We start from the raw sequence: 24,353 nt of genomic DNA, 5'->3' as shown, positions 1-24,353 counted from the left end.
AGCACCTCTACTGTAACGCTTGGCAGCGGCTGCACGTCGAGCCAAGGGAGAGGACACGGAGGCCCCTCTGCCCCCAGCCACCCCGAGCAGAGGGGAGAGGTGCTGGCCAGGTGGCTACAGTGCATCAGTGCTGTCTGCTACACGGCCCAACCGGGAATTTCAGCCCCTGGGGACAACTTTCCAGAGCTACAAATGTTTTGTTCAACAACTAAATATATTCTTGTTGGGTCTTTGCTTACCAGGCTCTGTGCAAAGGCATCTCAATAGCTGGACTATTTTCAAATTTCTCAGCTAAACTTTTTTTTTAAAGTGCAATTACATTTTTTTCGCCATTAAGGACTGACTTGAAGGTGCACACACCAGGTTAGCATTCTCCAGACCTACACATTCACAGCCTTTTCTCTACATAGCATCGCTCCCACCCCTGTCCCTGGGGCAAGCACCCAGCCACGGACCACCGAGCTTCCAGGGGTGAAGGCGCCCCGGCCCCCTCCTTCCCATCTGTCTCCTCCCGGTTCTTTTTCGGGTGACCCGTATTTCGCTGGAGAGGTCAGAGTGTGGCAGCACAGCCGCGGCTGAGGCCCTTCCCGGAGGGAGGAAGGTAACACGCAGAGCTTTTGAAGCCACGATAAGAGAGAACGCTGCAATTAGGGATTTGCAGTTGCTCCGGTGAATTTGCATTTTAAATTACTTTTTGGTATAATTGTGTTTCATCTTGCTTTTCACTCTGACTTCTTTAACTTTTATTATTATTTCCCAAGGATGGCTCAAAACGCTGTATACAATTTAAAAAAGGAAAAACAATTTTATATCAATATGATTTTTTCTTAAAATATTCCTCTGAGATTAACCATTTGGAAGAGGAAAAAAAAGAAATTTAAAAAGTGGAGTCGGCTAGGACAAGGGGGAGAGGAGGAAGGTGATGCCAAAAGGAATTTCACCGTGAGGAGGGAGCTGGGGTTTCTGGCTCATTACCCCAAGCTCTGTGCAAAGCAGAGGGGCTGTAGTGGGGGCTCGTCCCCCGCCACATCCCTGCCAGGCAGACACCTCGACCCCCCCTACCGCAGGGAAATCCAAATTACCAGCCCAGCCCCTTCGCCCTGGGGTTCACGGCTTGGCCCCGATTGCTAAATCCAATTATCTCCGGGTCCCATTAAGCAAAGATACCTTGACAGCTCTGCTGTCAGGATAGATTAACCCGCAGCCAGATCGACCCCCAGATCCTCTCCTCCCTCCCCTCCCCTTCCCTACTGCTGCCAGTTGCATGAAAAGTCAAACAGCACCATGGCGGCAGATCTGTTGCACCTTCATTTCTCATCCCCCCGAAACAGCCTCTCGCCGCTCACCAAATACTCAACGCTGCCCTCGAAATGGGAGCCGGGGGGCTCAGTCCCCTTTGGGGCGGCGAAGATGCTGGGCCCCCATAGCCGGCTGCAGGGACAGCCCACGCCACGGGAAAGACAAGAGCCATAAGAAAATACCCCCGGCTGCCTCAATGCACCCTAAAAAAGGCACATCTAGATCTCCTCAGTGTTCTCCAAAGGGGAAAGAAAAGCTCGTCAAAGGAAAAGGAAAATGCACTTCAATCTATAATAAAACAACGCCGCGGCCGTTATCAGGCACCTGAATGGAGACGTGAAGGTTAGATCAGTCGATGTTATTTTTAATGCTGTCAAACACTGTTTGAACACAAAATGCGGCTTGCGTTACTGCCACGCTCCCTGCCTGCAAGGCTGCCCGGCAGCTTGAAAGGACCCCCAGCACATAATGGGCTTGGTTTTTTGTAATTGCAGAATTTGAGTCAAGAAAATGGTGGGGACTTTGTATTTTAATGTCACCTCTGATATGTCGTGTTAATTTTCCTCTTTTAATACCCTCATCTGGATGCTAATGCCAGGTGATTATGTTGGTATATGAAATGAACATGAGCAGGTCTATGTAAAAGGGCACCAATTCACACCCCAGCAGGACAGTGGTCTGTGGGTTTATTGACAAAACTGGTCCCAATTTTGATTTGAGTTAAGCCAATATAAATTAAAAATAACTCCCTTAAAAAAAAAAAAATATATAATTGGTGGCTGAGGGCAGGAGCTCCATGGCTGGTATTAACCTGCACATTGCCTCTGAAAGTGGTGCTTCCGCAGAGACTGACCCTGGCTGGACGTGTCTGTCCCAGCCAGGCCCACCAAGGCCACGTAGGACATCCTGAGGGCTGCTGCTGAGGCAGCGCTGCATGCTGCTCTCAGCCTTGTTTGCAGGGGTTTTTTTTGTCAACTAGCTTATCTGATTTATAGACACTCCGTTCCTGGCAGAGGAGGAAGCAAGATGGGCTTTTCCCCCCCTCTTCCCCCACTGTCCAGCCCATGCCGCAGTTTCCCTATGTCTAGGTTTTGACACTACAACAAACCTTCTGGGGTTTGGGGGTTTTGTTGGGGTTTTTTTGTTTGTTTGTTTTTTAGGGTTTTTTTTGCATGTGCAAGGTTTTTTTTAAAGTCTTTTAAGGCAGGAAAAAGAAACAACTCAATAAATCAGTGCTTTGTTTTACTGCACTGGCTTAAGACAATATCCTTAGGATATTATTAATTAATGATCCAACCCTTACAGCTTCTCCACAGTAGGATACGAGTTGGCAGAACAGAGAAGCTCCAGATGGAGGAAGTCTCCTGCATGAGATAAGGCTTTATGAGTGACAAGCCCCTGCCGCTCACATTTAAGGCCACAGACATAAGCCGCTTGTTATATTACAAATCAGCTAAAAATACCCTAAATGCAAACCTCTTTCTTCTGAAAACCACCTGTTGCATCAGAGTCTAACACTCTGATTTGGGTGTAGAAAGCACTTTTTTTTTTTTTTTTAAATTGAAAAGGAAAGTTTACAGTGGTGAATAACAAAAGAGGAAAGGATAAACTGCAGCCACAGCCCAGCTTCAAATGCATGCTGTTAAAAGCCCACGGAATAAAAAGTTACACAGCGCTAGCAGAGTGTCTGCAAGCTAGCACTGGGCGAAATTTTAAACTGATTGACTCGCTCTTTTTTTTTTTTTCTTTCCTGTAAAAACTGTAATTTATTCTCTCTTCTAAGCCCTTTTGAGAAAGCAGCTCATGTGGGTTTGATGCCAAGTGCGTAGTAATAATAATAATAATTCTAATCCAGAAGCCACAGGCGAGAGTGCAGAGCTCTTTACAAGGACCCCAGTTCATGGACAGGAGACCTCCAAACCAGGTCGTCAATCCGTCACCGTACAAGATGTACCAGCTAAGCCACCGCTCCGCATCGCTTTTTTCCCCTTCGGCCTCACTGGGATGCCTTCATTTGCCTCACTGGGATGCCTTCGTCCTGCTTCATTTGAGTTACTGAAGCACTTTGGGCCATTTCCCCTCAAAAGGGGCCCTGTGTGATCCAGGATCTCAATGTACACGTTCAGGTCTAGATTTCACATGCACTGACCCCACGATGTTGAATCAAACCCTAAACCCCAAAGCCCCCTCACGTCTCCTGTTCCCAGCTCTCACCATCCCAGTTTAGTTGGGTTGCAGGAACCACTTAAACCCTCTCCTCAAAGTTACATAACCTCCTGTGTTATTGGAGTGGCCTTTTTTTAAACTGATGAAGATTAAGTATTTCATTTTGCCTTTTAAAATCTAGGCTTTGTATCGTCTCATGGTTTTAAAATGCCTGGTAGGATTAAACTTAAAGACTTTTCTCCGTTGGGTCCACTAAAGCTTCTGCAGTTTGAATCTGTGCTTTTTTGATAAGACAAGAGGACACCACATAAAATCGCTAGAGTTTGTTATTTTTAAACAGCCCCCCCCCATCTTCACAAAGGAAAGGATAATTTGAATTTTAGATTTTAAACACTGATCTTGAGTCTCCTTCTATTCCAGATAGTGATGTTATGCTTGCTGTCTAATTAAGAGAGAGATGGATTAAGCAATAGATTTATCACCTACCTTGGAAATTACCATAGCCATTATTATAATAGTAACGTCTGTATCCTGCAGGATCAAAAAGTGCTTAACCAGATACACATGTGCAATGGAAACAGGGTTTCTGTAACAGCAGTCACATCTGGAACATCTCCAGGCAAGCAAAAAAAAAAAAAAAAAAAAAAAATCAAGCCAGGATTCAACCTAGTGCATATTTGTGCTAGATGTAAGGTACATGTGAGGGGTCCTCACTCTTCTGAGTTTTCAAAGCGTAATTCATAGGTTTAGAGATATATGTGTACAGAAGGAACAATAGCAGTCCACCCTCCTCCCCCAAAGGAAAAAAAACCCCTCACTTTGCTAGAGAGGGATTTAGATAATTTAGGCACCTAAATCCACAGACAGATCATCCTGAAATTCCTCCTTTAGATGTTGTGAAAGCTCTGAAAGTGTCTTTTTTAAAAAATGCATAGCTTCTCGAGAGCCTTCATCTCTGCTTCTGGAGAGACTCGAGTATTTCAGCTGTGGCAGAGACCAAGCTGGTGTCCTACATGCACCAAAGCCCAAACGGGGTAACAAAAGTAGTAGGAGATAAATGCTCACGTGCCCTAAGGTGCTGGATGAGGGTACCCGGTGAGGCAAGGAGAAGGCAGTGGTGGCAGCTACCGTGCCGAGGTGGGGCCTCAGGAAGGGTTTCCCACTAACCTCCTCATTCCTCGTCTTCCTTGGCCACAACACAGCTGCAGAAACACGCCACCTTTGCCTGCTGCTTTACAAAGCCTGCCTTCCCATCCCATTTCCAAAGATCACGTCAGAGACTCCCTCAAGGCAGCAACTGGAAAACCTGGCACCTCCAGAGCGACAGACACCAGGAGGGTGATCTCTCCAGGTCACATCCAGGCTCCCTTCAGGGGGCTGAGAGGGAAGGTGGGAGCACAACAGGTGCCTGTTGTAAGGAAGAGGGAGAAGCTAAGTGTTGCCCTTAATCCTCTTAACTCAGAGGAACGTGGCAGAGGAGAAGGTTTTTAGCAGAGCACGTAAATCACGGCGGTTTGCAATTGTAGCTAGTTTTATCGAATCGTGTGCTAAAATCAGTAATTCTTCCAGGCCAGGAGGAAGATTATCATCTGGTGTAAATTGTCATACTTACAAAATAGCACATTAATTGCTGTGATAATTTACACCAGCTGAGAATCTCCCCCGGGGACTGTGTTTATTACTCAGCTTTGTGTCTCAAACAATAGAGTTCTCTATCGGGGATGGGGGCCTGTGGTACTTTCATCATACCCATAATAATGGAAAGCAATATAAACCTTCTGTCTTTCCATTTCGGATAACCAATGTATCAACTGAATTGGACTTAATTGCACAACAGTGGAAGTGGAGCCTGGAAACGCTGATGGAAATCACCTTCAGGGGTTTTCTTCCCCTCTTCCCCCCTGGTTACCTTTTAACAAATGATATTCCATCTATTTATAACAGTGTGGAAAACACGGTGTTTTACTCACGTTTCAGTGCACAAATAGCCGAGCTACGTTCTGTCCTTTACAAAACCAATTTTAGAAGGCGTGTGGGGAGCAGATGAGGAGGGTGCTTTGGGGGTTAAACTGCTCAGAGCTTGAATTTACCCAACTAAATGGTGAAAACATTTTTGGCTCACTTCCTCGAAATATGACCTGTCAGTTGTGTTCAACTTGATAAGGTCTTTTAAAGCTGAAAGTAGTTGAGTGGGTAGGGCTGGCAACACCCTGCAAAGTTGCTTTGGTTTTCTTTTAAAAGCTGAGCCCTGCAAAATGTTCTGTATGAGTGCTGTAAACTTTAAAAAAAAAAAAAAATTGCAAATAACCAACCTATAGTGATACCCCAAGAAAAAAGTATTGGTGTGGGGGTCCTGGGGTGCCTCTCCACACATCCTCCACCTTGGGTCCCACGCTTGGGCTCGCTGAGGCCAGGGCAGGGCCAAGGGCTCCCAGGGCTGATGCTTCCAGAGGCTGATCCCAAAGAGGCTCCCAGGGCTGGCAGCTCCACAGACCCTTTTTTGTCTCCCAGGCACCCGAGTGGGGGCTGCCCTGTGCTTTTAGTCACCCACAGTCCCTGCCCCAACTCCATGAGCAAGGGAATAAGGTGTCGTTTCCAGAGACACGTGCTGGTAAGCCGTGATGTATTTTGTCCTAGTTGACTGGGTTGTGTATAGGAACAAGCCAAAGCAGCAAAAACCTAGGAAAAGCTGGTTAATGACAGCGTGCTGACCTAAGCAGCTCATTTCCCTCCCCAAATGCACAATGACACTCCTGGCAATTCGGCCTCCCCTCTCTCCAGCCGCCTTTGCCCCCTGCGGAGCCGGGGAGGGAGTGGGAGTAGTGGCCGCAGTGCGGGAACCAGGAGCAGCAACCTCACCGCATCCAGCGCTGGGCTGCGACAGCAAAACTGCAGGCAGGAAGGACCGGCTTTTCGGCTTTCGCTGGCACCGAGCGCAAGGAAGGAGGGTGCGAAGGGCTGGCACAAGAGCCTGTTGGGGACAGGTCACAGAGTCCCTGCACGTAACATACAGGAAGGGCGGGTGGGATAGCCGCTTTGCAGTGGCGTTAGCTGGGAGCGGGCACAGATGAGCTGCCCCTTGTTCGTGGGCTGGAAGACAAAACAGCTCATCAGTTCTGACTCCTGAAGGCACCTCAAGCCACATGAGGAGATTTCTGTAACCGGCCCACCTGCAGCCAAGCTGGAGAGCACTGGAATCTGCAGGAGCTCTTTTGTTCGCTGCGTGGCCCCTTTTTCTCCGTCCTCATGCAAACAGGCTCTTAACGATCTAAACAGCAGCTTGGAAATGTTTAGACCCAGGTTATTCCCGGCGGCTGTCAGAGCTGTCACCGCTTGCCAGGCAGCCGGGGGGAGCGGGGAAGGAGCCAGGTGGGGCCTCTGGAGGATGGTCAGCACCTCTAGCTTTTAAGGATCTTTGGCTTTTCTGGAGTGATGGAGATGACTTTCTTACAAGGCGTGCAGGCTGGACCTGGGCGTCTGCATGCTGGCAACCAGCCTCCCCCAGAGGTGGCCGTTTCATCTGTGTCTTGTGTTCCCATTTGTGCAACGCTCATGGATATTGGGAGCAAAACCTCTGCCAAGCCAAGGGGTATTACTCAGCTTGAGCATGATACCTGGAGAGAGCCCTAACCCAGCACTGCTACTACTCTAAACTCTGATGTCCATATTTGGAAAAAAAAAACCTTTGTTGCATGAAATTTGAAGAAAATAGGAGGATGTTTGAGGCATGCTATAAAACACCTGGTATCAAGACAATTTCCTTCCAAATTCAGAAAGATAGCAGCAGCCATAATTCGGCTCACCCTCAGTTCCCTTCGCGAACATGGTAAAAAGCCTTCCCCACAGCCTGCAGCTTTGTGGGACACTCGCTCTTGCACCGTGCCAGGCTGAGGGAGGGGACCCCGTGGGGCAGTGTGGGGCACGAGGTGTTCACACACCGATGCACCGTTGCCACCAGGACATCGCCATCCCCTTCCCCATGGCCCCATCGCAAGCTGTAGGGGCACAAAGCTGACCAGGTTTCCATGGACGTGCCCTTTGTACTGGTGGTGTCTTTTTGTTGAAGGTGGCCAAGGCGGGTCGATACCTGGCAATGAGACACTTCTGGCAAAGCCGTTTTTTGGAGGGGCTTCGTACATCTTGCTCGCAGCCCTTGGCCCTGTGTGAAGCTCCCCCACAGACCCAGCCCACGAAACAGTACCTCCAAAACTACCTGCACTCTGCCAGAGCTGGCACTCGTGGTGGTATATACGTTGGAGTGTGTATGTATATAGGTATGTGGGCAGTGGCAGGCTATAGGGGGAAGGCATGCGATCACAGCAGCGACCCCAACCCAACCATGCTTCCGAGGACCAATATCAGGACCAGCGTTGCCAAAATAGCCAAGAGCTATTGAAACCGATAGGATCCTCCCCTGCTTTTTACTCTACGGGCAGCCCAGGCTCTGTTCACTGTTCCCATCTCTGTCCAAAAAAAAAAAAAAGGCTTACTTGGAAAACTCGCTGCAAGGGAAATCTATCTGCTCTTAGAAAATTTGAGGACAGCAAATTAGCCAGGATCCATAAGTGGGTAATCTTCTCCAGAGACACCGAGTACCCCAGAGTGGCCGATGTAAAGTCACTTTTAAAATGGGAATGAATATTCATGGGAAGCGCCACGCCATATTCACCCACTTGCTACAGAGCAAATCTTTGGGCAAATCCTGATCTTGTTCATCTAATGATGATGAACAACTTTTAAGTTTCACTCATTGTTTCCAATGCAGCCCAGCCTGACAAGACGACAGGAAATACTGGGATATTTCAAAGTTTAAAACTTTCAACTTGAAACAGCGTCTGCATCAGCTGGTATGACCAACAAGCTACTTGGCAATCAGCCCCTACAGTAAATGGGCTGGGTTATTTGGAAATAATTTTATGGAGCGTGGGAGCAGGGAAAACAGGCTTGAGATAGGCATTGCTCCTGGGAGCCACGCTGTGCAGCAACGACGGCACTTCATCAAGCGATACGCCTGTAAGAGATGCCCTGCCTCCCACGCATCAACGCAGACACTTCCAGTGAATCCTGGTGACAAGAACATGCTCTTTCGTCTCTTTTTCCTTGGGTGCACTGCCACCAGCCCCTGTGGCACTTTGCTGATGGAAACAGTGGATCCTGGATCCTGACGGAGTGGGTACCGCTGATTTGCACCATTGAAGCCAGGAGGGTTGAGGCCGACAAGGGATGAAAAGGGCAGCAGAAGCCTCATCACCTGCCCTGCCCGCTTCCAGCCGAGCGCGAGCCTGTGGGCGCAGCCATCTCCTCAGGTTTGTACATGCCTATTAACCAGTAACCGCTTGCGCTCAGCGAATTGTTGGTCTCGGGCTTTTTTCTCCCAGTTGTTGAAGCGCAAATGTGATTCCCCATGAAAACAGGTGATTTTACTCTTGACTTGTTGGTTCAGGTTTGCGCTCCCCGTACCGCCTTAGTGAAAAGCTAGGAGGGAAGGAGGGAAGCAGCTATTAAGCTGCTGAGGCCTTTGATCTGGTCTATTATGTTTTACAAGGCTTTGGAGCTGGACAAAAGTTAGGCGCCTGTGCTTCTCATCCACTGCTGCCTTGGGAGGGAGCGTAGCAGCAAACGCAGACGGATGAGCTCCCCCCTCGCCTGTCCTAAGGGCATCCTTTGGCCTCCTCGTTTTTTTTGGGATGCATGTTGGTCAGCATGGGGACCGGCGGTGGGAATTATCTCCGGGAGGGCAGGGCAGATGACAACCCTGCTCTGTCCCGGCCAGGTGGCATTGTCGGCGGGACACCCTCACCCCCTCCGCAGAGGAGGCTTTCGGGGGCTGCAAGGGAAGGGAGGGCAGGACCAGGCAGCCAGGCTGTCAACAAGCCTCCCTCCAACTGGCCATTTCTTCGCTTTTGAGGGTTTGCGTAGGTGGGCTTTGTCACCACGTAGCTTGTCTCGAAGCCTGGTTAGAAGTCAGCATACCTGACCTCGCCTGAGCGCAGTCCGCTGCTTCTGTGGTGTTGATGACACACTTTGATACAAACGGAAGGTGTCTGGTTGGGTATTTTTAATACCCGGCAAGGTTTCCCTCTGTGCATATTCCTACAATACAGATCTCTTTAAGAAAACCTATTTTCTGTTTAGCAGAAACTTAAAATATTTTCAAGATACTGTGTGAAAAAGAAAAAAAAAGAAAAAAAGGAAAAAAAGAAAAAAGAAAAAAAAGAAAAAAAGTGTCTTCAAAATAGCCCTGGCTACTGGCAGAGCTATTTGTGCACTTTTTATAAAACACAACCTCCTTTGGGCCGGGAGAAACAATATGGTGAGCACATTGCAGCAAAGAGATCAGAGAATGCAGCTCTTTTCTTCTCTTTTGTTTAAAACATCTACAGAGCGGCTACTATTTTTTCCAGGTGTTGGTTGTGTTGTGCTCAGCCCCGCGGGCTTGTTTCAGAGCCGCAGAGGATCCCGCCGGGGTCCGGGGCAGCTGCAGCTCCTCACCTTCGCGAGCCGGTGCCACAAGGACCATCCCCGATGCCCCGGTTGTTCGAGGCTGCTCCTGAGAGCGGGGGCTGAAGGGATGAGGTTCTCCATCACAGACAACCATAAAGTCAGTTGCAATGAGCTTGGGATGTATTACAGTGGCCTTGCCCTAAAAATAACCACCCTTATACTCTTTTGTACAGCAAAGACAAGGCAAGACCTCTCTGCTCCAGGGAGACATTTGCACAGAGAAAACTCTACCTCCATCATGACATGTTTGCAGAGTTTCAGAGAGTTTCCTAGTGTGCATAAATACCACAACTACGGTTATGTTATAAACACCTGGAAAAGCAGATTAGATCAGTCCGATAAAATGCTTAAACAATACCCCAGGCTAATTTTAGTGCAGTTAAAATTTCCTGCAGCAGTCCATTAATGGGGATGTTGGTGACATTTTACTGCACAGTTTGTCTTGCAGTAACTCCCCGTGACCCTCGCCGCCCCCTCTCATACCAGTCCTCGGAGCGGCAGCAAGTTTGCGTCAAACCGTCACTTCCCCTGCATCGAATCACATAAAATAACAAGGAGAGCATCTGAAAAAGGCCTGAGCTCTCTATTATTTGACAGTCTTACATTAACATTAATGAGGATGAGTCTCATTCAGACTGTAAAACAAACCAATAAACCGTGAAGTTCAGCTCTTGGTGGGGCAATGCACATCCCACAAATAATAAAAATCATGGACGGCTGTCAATTAGATTCAATAATAAATAATAACATTTGAAAAAGCCCTTTTGGCCATTACGGGTATTAGTCCTTCATCAGAAATTCTTACTGACCTTCAGAAATGGAAAACCTCCTGTGGCTGTATCTGCTCTGGCTGATTTCTCTGGCGGGGAAGTCCCCATCTTGTCCCTAAGCTGCCCGTCCCTGAAAAGGCAGCATGGGCGCCTGCCTGCCATAAACCACGGTCCCCGTGACCCCCGGTGGCTTGACGAGAGCATCCCCCCCTGTCTGCACCTCTGACCCAAGACCACGCAGACAGGATTTTTGGTGCCACATGAAGACGCGGGCAGAGGTGAAGAATAAAGCTGCAAAGCAAGAAATGCAGAAGACCATGTTACATTCATCCCTTCAGGATCACAGAAGGGGATCTGGATGCAGGAGAGAGGCAGGGAGGGTGCAGAGTTTTGCCACCCATTTCTTTCCCATCCTGGAGAAAAGCAGAGCAGATCCAGTTCCCATTGGCACCAGCTCAATGTACCTTCCCATGCCCAGAGCCTGGCTCAAGCCTCCCAGTGTCCCACTGGAAAAGTCACTTCTACTCCAGTGTTAGCCCTGAGGTAGCCCACGTGTCTTCACCTTATTTAATGATGATATTTAACGATTTAATAATAATATTTAATAATAAGGTGAAGGGCGTATTCTCTGGTTGAAGGGTACTGATGTTGAAAGTCTTGCTGTACACCCCAGGAAGGAAAGCTGAACTCTGCCTGTTTTCCATCTGAATTGCATCCACCAGAGCCAACTCTGCTGTGCTGGAGGTGCGGATGAGAGGTACAGCTTCTTTGCTTCTGCTCGGTGTCAGTGAAATGAAGAGTCTCATGTAAAAAATAGAACATTTCCCTGTGTACAAATAAAGACTTGGCTGAAGTCTCTCGGTAAGATACATCTGTGGTAAGTCTCTCCAGTGGATATAGAAATTTGTTAAACATTTCCATCTGCTGAGGAGTCTGGCCATCGATTTGTCCTTGTGAATTCCTAAGTGACATTGGTTTTCCAACACTGAAAAAAGGGAAACAGTATTTGTGGGAATATCCAAACCCATAAATATTGCACAGACACGCACACATGCGTACAGAAAAAAAGTGTGGCATGTAATCAAAGGCTTGCTCTTGCCAGTTAGTATGAGGGGTTTAGGAGTGCCTGCAAACTCTTCATGAAAATGGCCTTTTAGGCAGGGTGACATCACCCAGATGTTTTTAATTACAATAACTCTGGAACTAATTTCTCTGCTTATCTGTTACTGCCCTCAAGCACTGGTTCCTGTTGATTAAATCTGCCTCAGTAACGGAGCACAACTTCACTTCTGGATACAAAATGGCTGGACATCTTCAGTTTCCTGGTGATTGGGTGTTAAGGCTTTGCTGCCTTTTCACATAAGCTAACATAAATAAGGGAGATCAGATCCTTAGCACGCCACCTCCTTTGCCCTGTCGTGAGTTCAGAGTGCGTTCCTGTCCCTCTCTCTTCTCAAATGTAGCCCTATGCAAAGTGTTTGCATGTCCCTGCACGTCAGAAGCCGGTGGACACGGTTTCCAGAGGTGACCAGGACCCACAGCTTCACATTGAAGAGTGAGAAGATCATCTTTGAACACAAAGTCCTGTGTCCTTAGTGGCGGTTCATCCCACAAGTGCAAGCCCTTCTCCCTTCCAGAGGTGGAAACCTCACAGGCATACGTGAGATTTCATAGTTTGAGAAGCAGTGTCTTTCCGCTCAAGTCGTAGAATCATAGAATCATAGAATTGCGTAGGTTGGAAGGGACCTTTCAGATCACCTAGCCCAACCATCAACCCAACTCTGACAAAAACCATCACTAAACCATATCTCTAAGCACTATGTCTACCTGTCTTTTAAATACCTCCAGGGATGGTGAATGCTTCGCCGTTGAACAAAGCATGGCTCCTTCCCTTCTGTTTTAGGCTTTGGGAAGCAGGGCTGGGGAACATGCCCTGCCATGTATGACGTTCAATGCACCAAGTAACCGTATCTGTGCTTTCAAAAGGGAAGTTTGCAGGAACCAGCTTGCTCTTGTGTGGGAGATGACATGACCCGCATGGACATCCCTAGACGCCAACTGTGGGCAAGGACCTGAGCTCCCAGGGCTTGTCCTCCAGCTGCAGCCACGTGTTTCGCACACATTGCAGCCCTCTCCCAGATCGTGCCTGCTAGGAGAGGCCCTGCTCGTGGTGGGCAACAAAACATTTCCACGGTGTGGACAATGATCGTTTCTCCAGGTGGATGGTCGCTGTGCGGAGGGGGAGGGGGAGGGAAGGCTTACAGACCGAGGCCCCGGCTCTGAGCCGGAGCAAAGCATCCGTACCGACACACTCTGACAGGAAAGCAAAAGCAACACAAGAGACTCACAGCCTAGGGTCACAGCAGCAGACCCTGTGCAATGGTTTTTCTTCTAAATCATCAGTGATTGTCTCTGAGTTTCAGAGCACTTTAAAAAGCCCGTATGAGCGTGGAGCAGGATTTGGGCTTATTAAAGTAAGTGTCATTTATTTTTTTGTAAATCTCTGGGAGGACTTCACATCAAAGTCTGATCTTGAGAGCTATTTACAGTCATTAACTTTCATTGGCTTCAGTGGAGAGGTGCATATTGCATACAGCTTGGAAGCAGTTTCTCCGAGCCGTCTTAAGAAAGCCATAGAGCAGAAATGCCCCTCCTGTCTACAGGTGCGCCCCCCTTTGACACCCCCATTCATGGGGCCTGGATTAATCTGTATCTCTGTTTCATCCCAAGAAATCCCTTTCCACAGTAATGTTATTAGCTTTTATGGACTTCCCTTTATATATTTAAAGTGACTGTAGTTCCACTAATGACTATAATTGTTCCAGACACCCATTAATTTTGATTTATTAACTTATTCAATTTCCCGTATTGTAGCCTTGCCCACTCTATAAGTAATTTACTGTTTTAATATTGTGGGTCAATACTAATCATATAACCTGTAAATTGTTTAATTAATAACAATTAGCACCTCCCATTAAGAGATCATTTTCCTGCATGAACACTATTAATGTGATTTTTCAGAATAAATCTGCCTGTTCCCTCCCCCAACTGTTTAGTCAACCTGTTTCACCAGAAAAGATGCTTGAAGCAGCCACAGTAGCTTGCCATCTTCCATGATTTTATCAGGTATCTTGTCATAGTTGCTTTTCTTAAACCCGTGGCCCTTCAGCTGAATAATATCATGGGAGCCTGGTTTTCAATATAATAAAAAAATTGTTGATACAGCATAAGAGTGTAGGAAAAGCCCTTGCAAGCATAAACAGGAGACTCAAAAAACCAGAAGGTAAATAAGAACTAAATACATTTATATTTAATTCTTTTGATTTTAAGCTGACTTCTGTTTTTTCTGAGCCTACCATTATAGTGGCCTACCAGTATCTTAAGGGGGCCTACAAGAAAGCTGGTGAGGGACTTTTTAGGATGTCGGGTAATGGTTTTAGAGGGAACTAGAGGGAATGGATTAAAACTAGAGATGGGACGATTCAGACTGGATGTTAGGGAGAAGTTCTCCACCATGAGGGTGGAACAGGTTGCCCAGAGAGGTGGTGGAAGCCCCGGTCCCAGAAGTTTTTAAGGCCAGGCTGGATGGGGCTCTGAGCAACCTGATCTAGTGGGAGGTGTCCCTGCCCACAGCAGGGGGGTTGGAACTAGATGATCTTTAAGGTCCCTTCCAACCCTAAAAATTCTATGATTCTATGATTATTTTTTAATATTGTCCATTGGCGTTACTGCAGTATTTAACAAGGAACGCACCAGTATAACAGTATTTAAGCCCCTTTCATAAAGACCTCTGCAGCCCCTCTATGGCGTAGCCACTTAGCCTTTCACGTCAGCACAGCAAGAAATAACAGAAATTAATATTCAAGTTAGGTAATATCTATTTGCAAACCAAATACTCATCTTCTAGCAGTTGGGTTTTTTTTCTGGAAATAACTTAAATCTAGCTTCTGAAGTTAAACTGAAATTAAACTCTCCAAAACCCCCACATTAATACACAGCGACTTGCCCAGTGACACAGCAAAGGCAACGAGCTGGTACACTTTGACATCAACAGGTGGGGATTGTTCACACTCAGTTGAACATCGGAGCTAAGCGGGGATGGAAAGGAACAAGCAGGCAGTGGGCTGGAAATGGGAAAGATGCTCGTCTGCACGGTGGCTGGCCAAACCTGGCAGCACATCTCCTGGGTGCCGCAAGCTTACAGAGGTTTGAAAAAGGGATCAGACGAACTCCGGCAAGAGAAATCCCTCCAGCACCATTGCACGGCGGCTTTAGCTGGGGAAGCTCTTGCTGGGAAACCCCGCTACACCTCTGCCTTCCCCCGGGTGCCCACCAGTGCCTCGGACAGAACACGGCCGCTGCTGTGCCTCCACCTGCTGCTGGGTGTGATTCCCACCAGCAGATCTTCTCCTGCGTGGTTTTTGAACCCAGAAATGAAGGCAAGGCATCAAAGGTCTTGCTGGAGGGTACACGCTACCCAAGTGGCTCAAAAAGGCACTGCTAGCACAAAGCCCCCCAGCAACCATGGAAGCAAAATAAAAGACAAAATATACATACAGCAAATTTATAAAACATGATTGCAACCAAAGTGATTGCTTCTCACCCCACTTCCTACTAGAATTTCACTGTGAAGAAGATATCTGCTAGATGTAACCAGCTTAAGCCACTCACAAACCACACATCGCTTTTGTTGCCACGTTAACGTAAACCCGGACTTTCCATGTGGTCAACAGAAACACATACGGGGCAACACACACAGCACCTATCACGCTCTCAGCACCTCCCGAACCAGCCCAGGAGATGTGGTTAACCCTACCCGTGGTACGGCAACGCTAGCAGTGACATAGCAAATGAAACGACATGGAAAAAAGATCAATATTTTTATTTTTTGCACAGATAAGAAACTGATGCAAAGAGAGATGAAAGGAGAGGTCGAGCACCACAGAGGAAGCCCACGACAGACCTGAGCCGGCTCCTCCATCCATCCTTCCTCCTCAAGCTCCCCTGCGTGGGACGGTCCCTGCTCTGTGTGGTTTCACCACATCCTCGCCTTTCCTCCCCTGAAGCCCTCTCTGCTGCAGCAGGTGTCCATTCCCAGTTTGCTCTTTCCCAAAGGAATGGGAGGCAAGGCAGCAATTAATACAAAGACTTAAGGTTCCAGAAAAATACCAGACATGGGAGTTAACATTAACTGCTCTCAGGAAGCTTTAATGCTGTCAAAAAGATGTTTACCCCAAGATAGCTGGAAAAGGTGTTCCAATGCGATCCTTGGCGGTTGCTTTATCTTAATCTTCCATGTTAAAAATTAAAGACTGTATTAATACAATGTCAGACTTACTTAATAGTACTCTTTTATCAAGTTGATATGATGGTAGCTAATTATTAAATGAGTTAATGTACGTCTTGTTATTTAATCTACCATGACTGATAATGAACTGTGTCAAATACTTATTAGACACTTGTTCCTCTACACCTAGCTGACACTAACCCGGCCCACAATTAAACACCAGTGCTCCCTCACTGCCAGGCACAATCACAGTGTCAAACACGATCCCACTAGATATTCCTTGCTCCTAAGTGGGAGACTGTCGTGGTTTAACCCCAACACGCAGCCGCTCGCTCACCCCCCCTTCCCCCCACAAGGGGGAAGAGGGAGAAAAAGAGGGGAAAGAATAAAAAATCATGGGTTGAGATAAAGACAGTTTAATAGAACAATATCAGAACAGGAAAAAGGAAGAGCAAGATGCAAAGCTCAACATACCCGGCTGGCTCTAGGCCTTCTCAAATAGTTGCTCTCTCACCACTAAAAGAACACTTTCCACTCAAGCTGACAAGCAGCCTACCATTGTGCTCACTTTGCGCATCAAAAAAATATATCCGCCCCTAGCAGAAACCTCTGAAATTCCTCACACTCACCTAGAAACACCGATAGCGTGGGGAGATTTCGGCCAGAGGAGCATTTTCTGAACAACTGCGTGGGCCATACTGCTGGCTTATACCAACCTGCCCCACGCTTTTGACTTTGTTTCAGGGAGCTGAAGCCGCGATATCAAACACTTGACTTCATCGCTCAGTTATGGAGCTGGCTTCGGCTCGCGTCCACTTTCGAACATCCTGGCCAGGGGAATGTTCCTGCGAGCAGCCTGAAAGTCCTGTTTGCGTGTCTGCTTGCTAAGCGCAGGGGGTGCACGGGGTTTAGTGAGGCATCTGTGTCTCTGTTTATACCTCTGGAAAACGTCCCAGAGGGCTTTCATAGGAATCTGAAGGCTGGGAAAAATGAAGAGTTTGAATTATTCGCACACAATTCTCACTTCTCTGGAGAGGTTTGCTTAGCATCTAGCAGAGTTAGGACAAATCTTGGCCAGCACTGTTGGTCTCTACCTTGTACTAAGGCCCGGCAACATGCTAGGGCATTTTGAAGTTCTTTTTTACTGGGGAAAATCAATGAAGCAACAGGGTATTTTGTTCTATTTGCTGGCTTACTTGGGGGAAAGGGCAGAAGTCGGAAAGTATAATATTAAAAACCAATCATAACTTCAGCTCATACAAAGTCTCAGGAACAGGTTTAGTCCTAAAAATGGAAGAAAGTTGTTTGTTTGCTTGTCAAGAAGCCAATTGAAAATAAATTAAAATACAGCCTGTATGAGAACAGCTTCCCACCTGCTTGTGAACGCCTAAGGGAAATTACCTGAAAATGCAGAAATTGTTATACAGATCAAACAAAAGCACTTATCTATAATTACTGGACTTATCTGTTTGTCTCGGGACTAGCAGCAACAGCTCCCTTTGTTAGAAATAAATTCGGAGCTGTGATTTGTACTCTCTCCTTCTATCTCTTCCACCAAGATCACTCAGGAAGGATGCAGTTTATAAAAGAAAATGGTTTCCTCAACTTTGCTAAATAAAGGCAGGTTGAAGAGATTTGGCCAGGTAAATAAGAGAGGGAAGGAGAGCAAGAAAACTAGCCAAAAGCTCTTTAGAGAAGATTTTCTTTCCTTTTAATAACTTTACAGCTGGACCTGCTAGTATCTCGAAGACTTTGGAAGTTCTCCTGGGAAACTCCTCATGTTTCTGCTATGTCCTGGCTCTCATCCTACCTATTCAATAAATGATTATTAAAGTCTTAAGCATTCACAGAAGACACTTCCTGTTGCTAAGACCTTGTGGGCTCCTGCCAACTTGACAAGCCAACACTGCACTGATGATACCAGCATCAAAGCCGAAGGATAATTATCCGGTTCATACGAAGCTGAAGGAAGTGGGTGCCCCTGCTAGTTTGTAATCAATTGCCATTGGCCAGTGGCCATAAGGACTTGTCTCCATCGTACGCCCTCAAGTTTACAGCTTTCTTCTGGGAAAAGCCGTGCCAGTGCAGCTCCCACTCAAGGATGAAAGTGGCTAATCATGCTCTGCTAATGGCGTTAGAGTTAAGGAGGCAATTTTGAAGTGAATAGAAGAAATCTGTCCGCTTTCTCCTGGGTATGCCCAAAATGCACCTTGAAGCAGAGCAGGATGGGCACTGACAACATCGACATCCAGACAACCCATTTGTGCCATACGCAGTTAGAGACCCTTCCTCGGTGAGTTTTGCACCTCCCACTGCAAACGCGCAGCACCCTACAGCTGCCGAGAGGAGACAAGTTGCTCCTGTCTGAGACACTCCACAGCGTTGCTGGATCCCCAGTGTCAGCAAACGTCAAGGTCCCGGGTGAGAAACGAGACGCCTGCGTCCCAACTCCTGTGCCCAGCGGCCACCCCACCACCTGCCAGCACTTCCCTCCCTGCCCCGCGGGCTTGGCAGCCGGCGAGAGACCAGGCATGGCCAGGCCAGGGCAGGAGATGTTTGCCCTGTCTTTATATCACATTTACAGGTGTTGCAACGAGGTTCTCACGTGTAAGCGGGCAGCTCGGAGGATGGAGTGTGGGGCTGGAGCATGGGGGACAGCTGGGTCTGAGAAGGATGGGGTGGGACTGGCCCATGGGAGTAAACTGCACAGGCATAGGGATCAGAGCTGCTCCTGGTACCTTCTAAGCCATGAAACTGTCATTTTGGAGAGGATGTAATTGCTAAAGGAATTACTTAGTTAATCATTGGGGGACAGATCCATTACACACAAAAAAGAAAAGCTCTATCTGCGGGGCACCCAAAAAATCAATTACTGGAAATGGTCTGCTGTGGCTCCCTGGAACTGCTGTTGGCTTAACTGATTATTTCTCATTTAATACAAATCACACACTCCCCCTCACGCTTTCATCCACCCGCTTCCTGGAGGTCCACCTGATGCCTGCGCCTGGATAAAATATTCGATGAATCCCAAATCGCTGTTGCTGCTGCCTTTCAGAGACGAGAATTTAGCTGTTACATATTTCCGAGGACTTGATTATGCCTTTAGGTGCAGCGCTGAGCTCGTCCTCCAGCCCTCTGTGCAAGAGCAGGTCTCGGGAAACACTCAGACCATTATCCATTTCCAAGGATATCTCCTCCGTCTTCCTTCCTTTTTCCCAAAGGTGATAGAAAGTCTGTACTGAGGCTCATCAACAGCAAACTGTGGTGCTCTTCCTTGGACAAAGGAAGAGCAACTCCTGCTTTTCCTTCTGTTTGTCTTCCTCCCTCTTGCTCCTCAGAGGAAAGGTGTAAGCAGATGAACACACATGTCTTGGCACTGCAAGTCTTCAGACAAGGCTTAGGATGAATTTCTGAATCAAACAGTTTTAGGATAAAATTAGATTTTCCACTAGGCAACTTTTTTGCAAACATTTGGCAAGCTTACTTTTACATTAAAACATCTAAAATCAGAATCCTTGGATGAGGAGGAGGGAGAAAGTGAGACATTTTGTCTATAAAGTTTTATATTTTAAAACTCTCTCACAGGAGCTGAGATTTGTTCCTCCAGTGCTGCTGCCTCCCCCATCTCACGCTCCCTGGGCAGACATACTTCTGCATTTTTCCACGATGGACTGTCCCACACATCCCACCGCTAACCCTGGAGGTGGTGCTTGAAGGGGGTGGTGCACCTGCTTAGCAATGCAACACCGTACGCCTGATGGGCGACGGCGTGTGGAGACCAGGGAGGTGAACCCCACCGGTGGATATGAGGAACCCCAAAGTTTCCCAGGACACGGTCGCTGTCTCCCCCTGCCTCCACCAGTGACAGCCCTGCCTTGGCTGCCCAGGAGGAGCATTTCATCACGCGCTATGGCCGGGGAGCCGACAGGGAAACAGCCATATGGGAAGAAAACCTGGATCCTGATAGCTCTGGAGACTTTCTAAGCAAGTATTTTTGTATTTGTAAGGAAACGAGCTTCTGTCTGCACACAGCTGTAATGGTTATTTGGGCCAAGTCATGGCAGATGTGAAAACCATCAGTTTGCCTCTGCTCTCCCCCATCCCACCGGTTTTGGTCACTCACTTTCCAGCCTTCTCACCTTGCTTTCTCCAGCCTCACTGCAAAGGCTTGCAAAACAACACACCGCACACCCTGAGGACAATTAAAAAAATTTAGCCCCCCCCTTTTTTTTTTTAAACAATGACTAAATTCACAGGCCAGGTGCGTTTGTACGGCGAGAGTGCAGTAGGCTGTGCGATGTCAATATTTTCCCCTTTGAAGGCAAGTGATACTGAAACTACTCTCTTTTTCTTAGCTTCATCTATTTTTTGCTAGCTTTGTTTTTTTCAATATGCAGTAGGGAGTATTTTAGGAAATGTTTTCTCTTCACAGCTGCTTTTTTTATCCTGTAGTAACGCTTTTTAAAATGCTGAGTATACGCTTGCTCAGATAAATGTGTATCTGAACACACAAGCGATTATCCTATTTTCATATAATTAATTTTCTTCAAGTTTCCATGTGCATTTCCTGCTCATTTGACCATGTAATAATTAATTAGCATTAATTATCTTAGATTGCACCTTCTCTGTCTACACACACATTCAATTAGAAAGGCAGGCTTTATACAGCCCTCTTCTTTTCAGAGGGGACATCCACAAGCAGCAAAAACATATCCATGGTGAGGACACATTTCACACCTGCTAGAATATTCTGAGAAACTATTACTATTTTTCAAGAAACACTAAAGTCAAAATTTAAGCCACAAACCCACATGGTCTCCTCTGCATCCATGCTAGGGGCTCTCTCCCTCGCCATCCCTGTTCCCCGCATCCATGGGGATATTTCCTTCCTTCCTGGAAGGATATTTCCTGGATATTTCTTTCCTCTGGATATGTCTCTACATTCAAATTCTTCTCACTCTGTGGACCAATCTCATGGGCCTTTGATGTTCACCTGCCCATCTCCCGTCATCTCCAGCTGGTGCTTGCAAACACCCAGTTTAAAGCCCTCATGTTGCACATCCCCCCCATTATCTCCAGCAGCCCTTTCTCACCACCTCATGGGCCAACAAGTACAGCAGAGGGCCACTATCTAACTAGCTTTATTGCTGGCAGATGAAAGAGTTTCACCTCAAGTGCTCCTAAAAGTAAGTACGTGCTTTGTGACTCTGGGCAGGTGTTTTGGTGTCCTTCAGGGGAGACGTGCCCAGTCGCTCCAGGGAGAGGCATTTGGGAACACCCTTCTGCCAGAGTGAGAGACACCTTCAGCCAAACTCTCTCACCACCTTCCGCCAAGTCCTGCAGGACTGAGACTCAAAGATGCTGTGGTAATCACTGCCCTCCTAAAATATTAGGGATGACATGGCAAGGAAAACGGTCACTCACGGATAGCTAATGCTATCCGCATGCCACATAAACCCAACCGTAAGTAAATAAGAAAGCAAAGAGTGCAAAAAGCCCAGATGGTGCCGCTCACCAGGGAGGGAGGGAAGTGGTGGCATGATTTTCCTAGAAGACCGACCACAGAAGACAGTGCCCCTGGGACCAAAGCTTTTGAAGCACCGGCACGAGGAGATGAATCATGTGGGCATTGAAAAAATAAAAAAAAGAAAAAATAGAAAAAAATAAAACCCATGTGACCTGAGGCTGTGCAGTTGAGCATCGTACCGACACCGGAGATGAATCATCTGCCACCTGCGCTGACTCAGAGAAATGTCAGCGGGGCACCACGGGAAGCAGCCGGTGCCAACGGCAGCACTGACGAGCCCCTGCGCCCCCGGACGGCAGGAGACCACCCTAAAACCCCAGGCAGGGAGGGAGGGAGCTGAGGATGGCAGGGGACGTGGCCCGCTTCACCTCTGTGTCACTGAATCAGACCCTGTGCGCTGATAAATGTTTTGGGTGCACATGCTGTATACTTGCATATGTGCGTGTATACCTATATCTATGCATGTATGTATATGTTTGAGTGACTGCCTATACAGTCATACATATACCACAGAAAGTACGCATGGTTTGGCAGCTATTGGCACTGAGTGCCGTTTGTGACTTCTGAGAAATCAAACGTCCTTAAGTCACACGTCTCAAATCTGTCACCCAGAGGGAGGAGAGGGGGTTCCCCCTGGGGCAGGCAAGTGGCTTTAAGCTGCTCTCCAAGCTCAGACGAAGATCTGGCACCTGTCAGCAGAACTACAGGACTAGACCTTAACTGCCTGTGGTGGCAATGGCACACTCACCCTGGAAATAATTTTCCTCCAGGAAATAATTTTTCTCCAGGAAAATTAGCATCCTTACCCAAAAAAGATACCACAAAATGATCCAAACCCACGTATGGTCATCAGTGGGCCCTGAGCGAAGGGCTGCCCGTGCCCCAGGCCACCCCCTCCCCATCCCATGCCTTCCTGGGTGGGCTTGGTCCAGCCGCCCTCCCCTGCCCTGTCTCTGGGCAGAGGATTCATTTCCTTGGCAGCGTTTGGTAGTGCTCTGGAGGTCTCGCTTCCTTGGAGGGGAGCCGGCAGCGAGGTCAAGTCCCTTCCCTCTGGGGGACAGGCCCCTTTCTGCGGTGGGAGCCATTTCCTCCCCGAACAGATGCTGTAAGGAACCACCCCGGCCCCAGGTGTGAAGCCCCCGCAGCTGCCCGCACAGCCGCAGGCTCAGCTGCAGCGAGGAGGGCACTGCCAGCACCCCTCTCCCCCCAGCAAAAGCACAAGATGGTGGGAAAGGAGACGGGAGAGAGGTGCAGGAGCTGCCATTTCAGTCCGGTCCCTCACAGGGCAGGGGGAGGAAGCCCAGGGAGCCGGGAAAGGGAAACACTGAGGGGGGCTCCAGGTGGCAAACCCCTGGGCACATTGTTCCAGATAGAATCATGCGTGTACATACACATGTATGTTTATATACATCTATATATACACCGTTCTTGCTTGAGCTGCCTTCAAGTTCTCCATTGCCAAGGCCCCAAGCACGCAACCCTTTCCTCCTGATGGCTCCATAACCACCTTCTCCCAAAAGAGCTGCTGGAGGGAGGACATGCAGGCACTGCTGTGTCCTCGAGCAAGGGGGTGCAAAACCTCGGGGGAAGGGGGCAAGGAAAGGGAGACCCTCCCTGGAGCATATCCCTGAGCTCAGACCTCTCCTGCTGGCACTGGGACACCACGGTCCTGACAGCAAAGGGGGTTTTGCTGCCTCTTTCCCAGGTGGTGGTGTTCTCTGCTGCTTTCCAGGACGAAAGTTGTCTAACTTCTGCAGCTTTTCCTTTTCCTTTCCAGTTTCCCCTCCCTACGCTGCAAATAACAGCCTTCCTAAAAATAGCAAGCGTTTCTTCCTCGATGTCACCGATGGCTGAGCTTCTTGGCATGAGAGCACATGGGGCAGAGGATGCCTGCATCTCATGCCAGCTTCTGCTTTGGGCTAAAGCAACATAGTCCCATCCACGTGAAGATAGGGTGGTCTCTGATCCTTCCAGGGAGAACTGGCCGCCCCGTCCCCTGCCACTGATTTTTCTCAAGCTGAAAGATCAAAACTGCTTGTCACGTTTCTGTGTAACAGGGACATGAAGAGACTAACCCCACAGGAGATTTGTGCATTGATTAAGGAAGCGTATGTTGAGGCTGCATTTTGAAATGATCAGCCTGGTGTCCAACTGCTGGTCCTGACTTTGCTCGTGGAGCATCTCAGAGCATCTACCGAAGTGCCCTTCAGTTCTCCTAGGCTTCCTACATCTGCTTGAGGATTTTCAGTGGGTGCCTCCCCTGGAGTACGGCCATTAGGCAAGCCCAGCATTCGTTTGTTCTTTCAGCCTCCCTTGAGACCATTTTAGGCAGATGAGATTAAACCAAATGGCCCCCAAATCACCAGCAGTCCTCCGTCCCACCATGCACGTGGGGACCAGCCCTCGGGCCACATCCATCCCTGGTGCACAGAGCTGAAGGAGCATGGGAGGACAGTTTTCACACGTTGGTGGGAAGACGGCCAAAGGATGTGCTGCCACTCAGGGGTGTGTCTGCCTCTGGTGGCTTCCCAGACCCCCCAAAAAAAAGTCTTCCACTGAGGAAACTGCTTGCCAAAGCATCCCTCAAGTCCTAGAGCAGGAATTAGGCACATCCAATGTCTCTCCTTGACTGGGGATGTGTGCAGCCTCTCTCGGGAGGCAGTCAATAGGATTACTGTGGTTCATTACCGACAAAAGTGGAATTGTCAGGTTTCATTTGCCTATATAGATTTTGTTGCAGAAAGCAACACCAAGGAGATAAACTTTGCTGGGCAAATTATTTTCCTCGCACTAGGTTAAC

The sequence above is a fragment of the Larus michahellis genome, chromosome 5, assembly GCF_964199755.1.
Source record: "Larus michahellis chromosome 5, bLarMic1.1, whole genome shotgun sequence".
In the NCBI taxonomy this organism is placed as follows: domain Eukaryota; kingdom Metazoa; phylum Chordata; class Aves; order Charadriiformes; family Laridae; genus Larus; species Larus michahellis.
The sequence above is the reverse complement of the archived record's forward strand: the minus strand, read 5'-3'. Positions refer to the sequence as shown.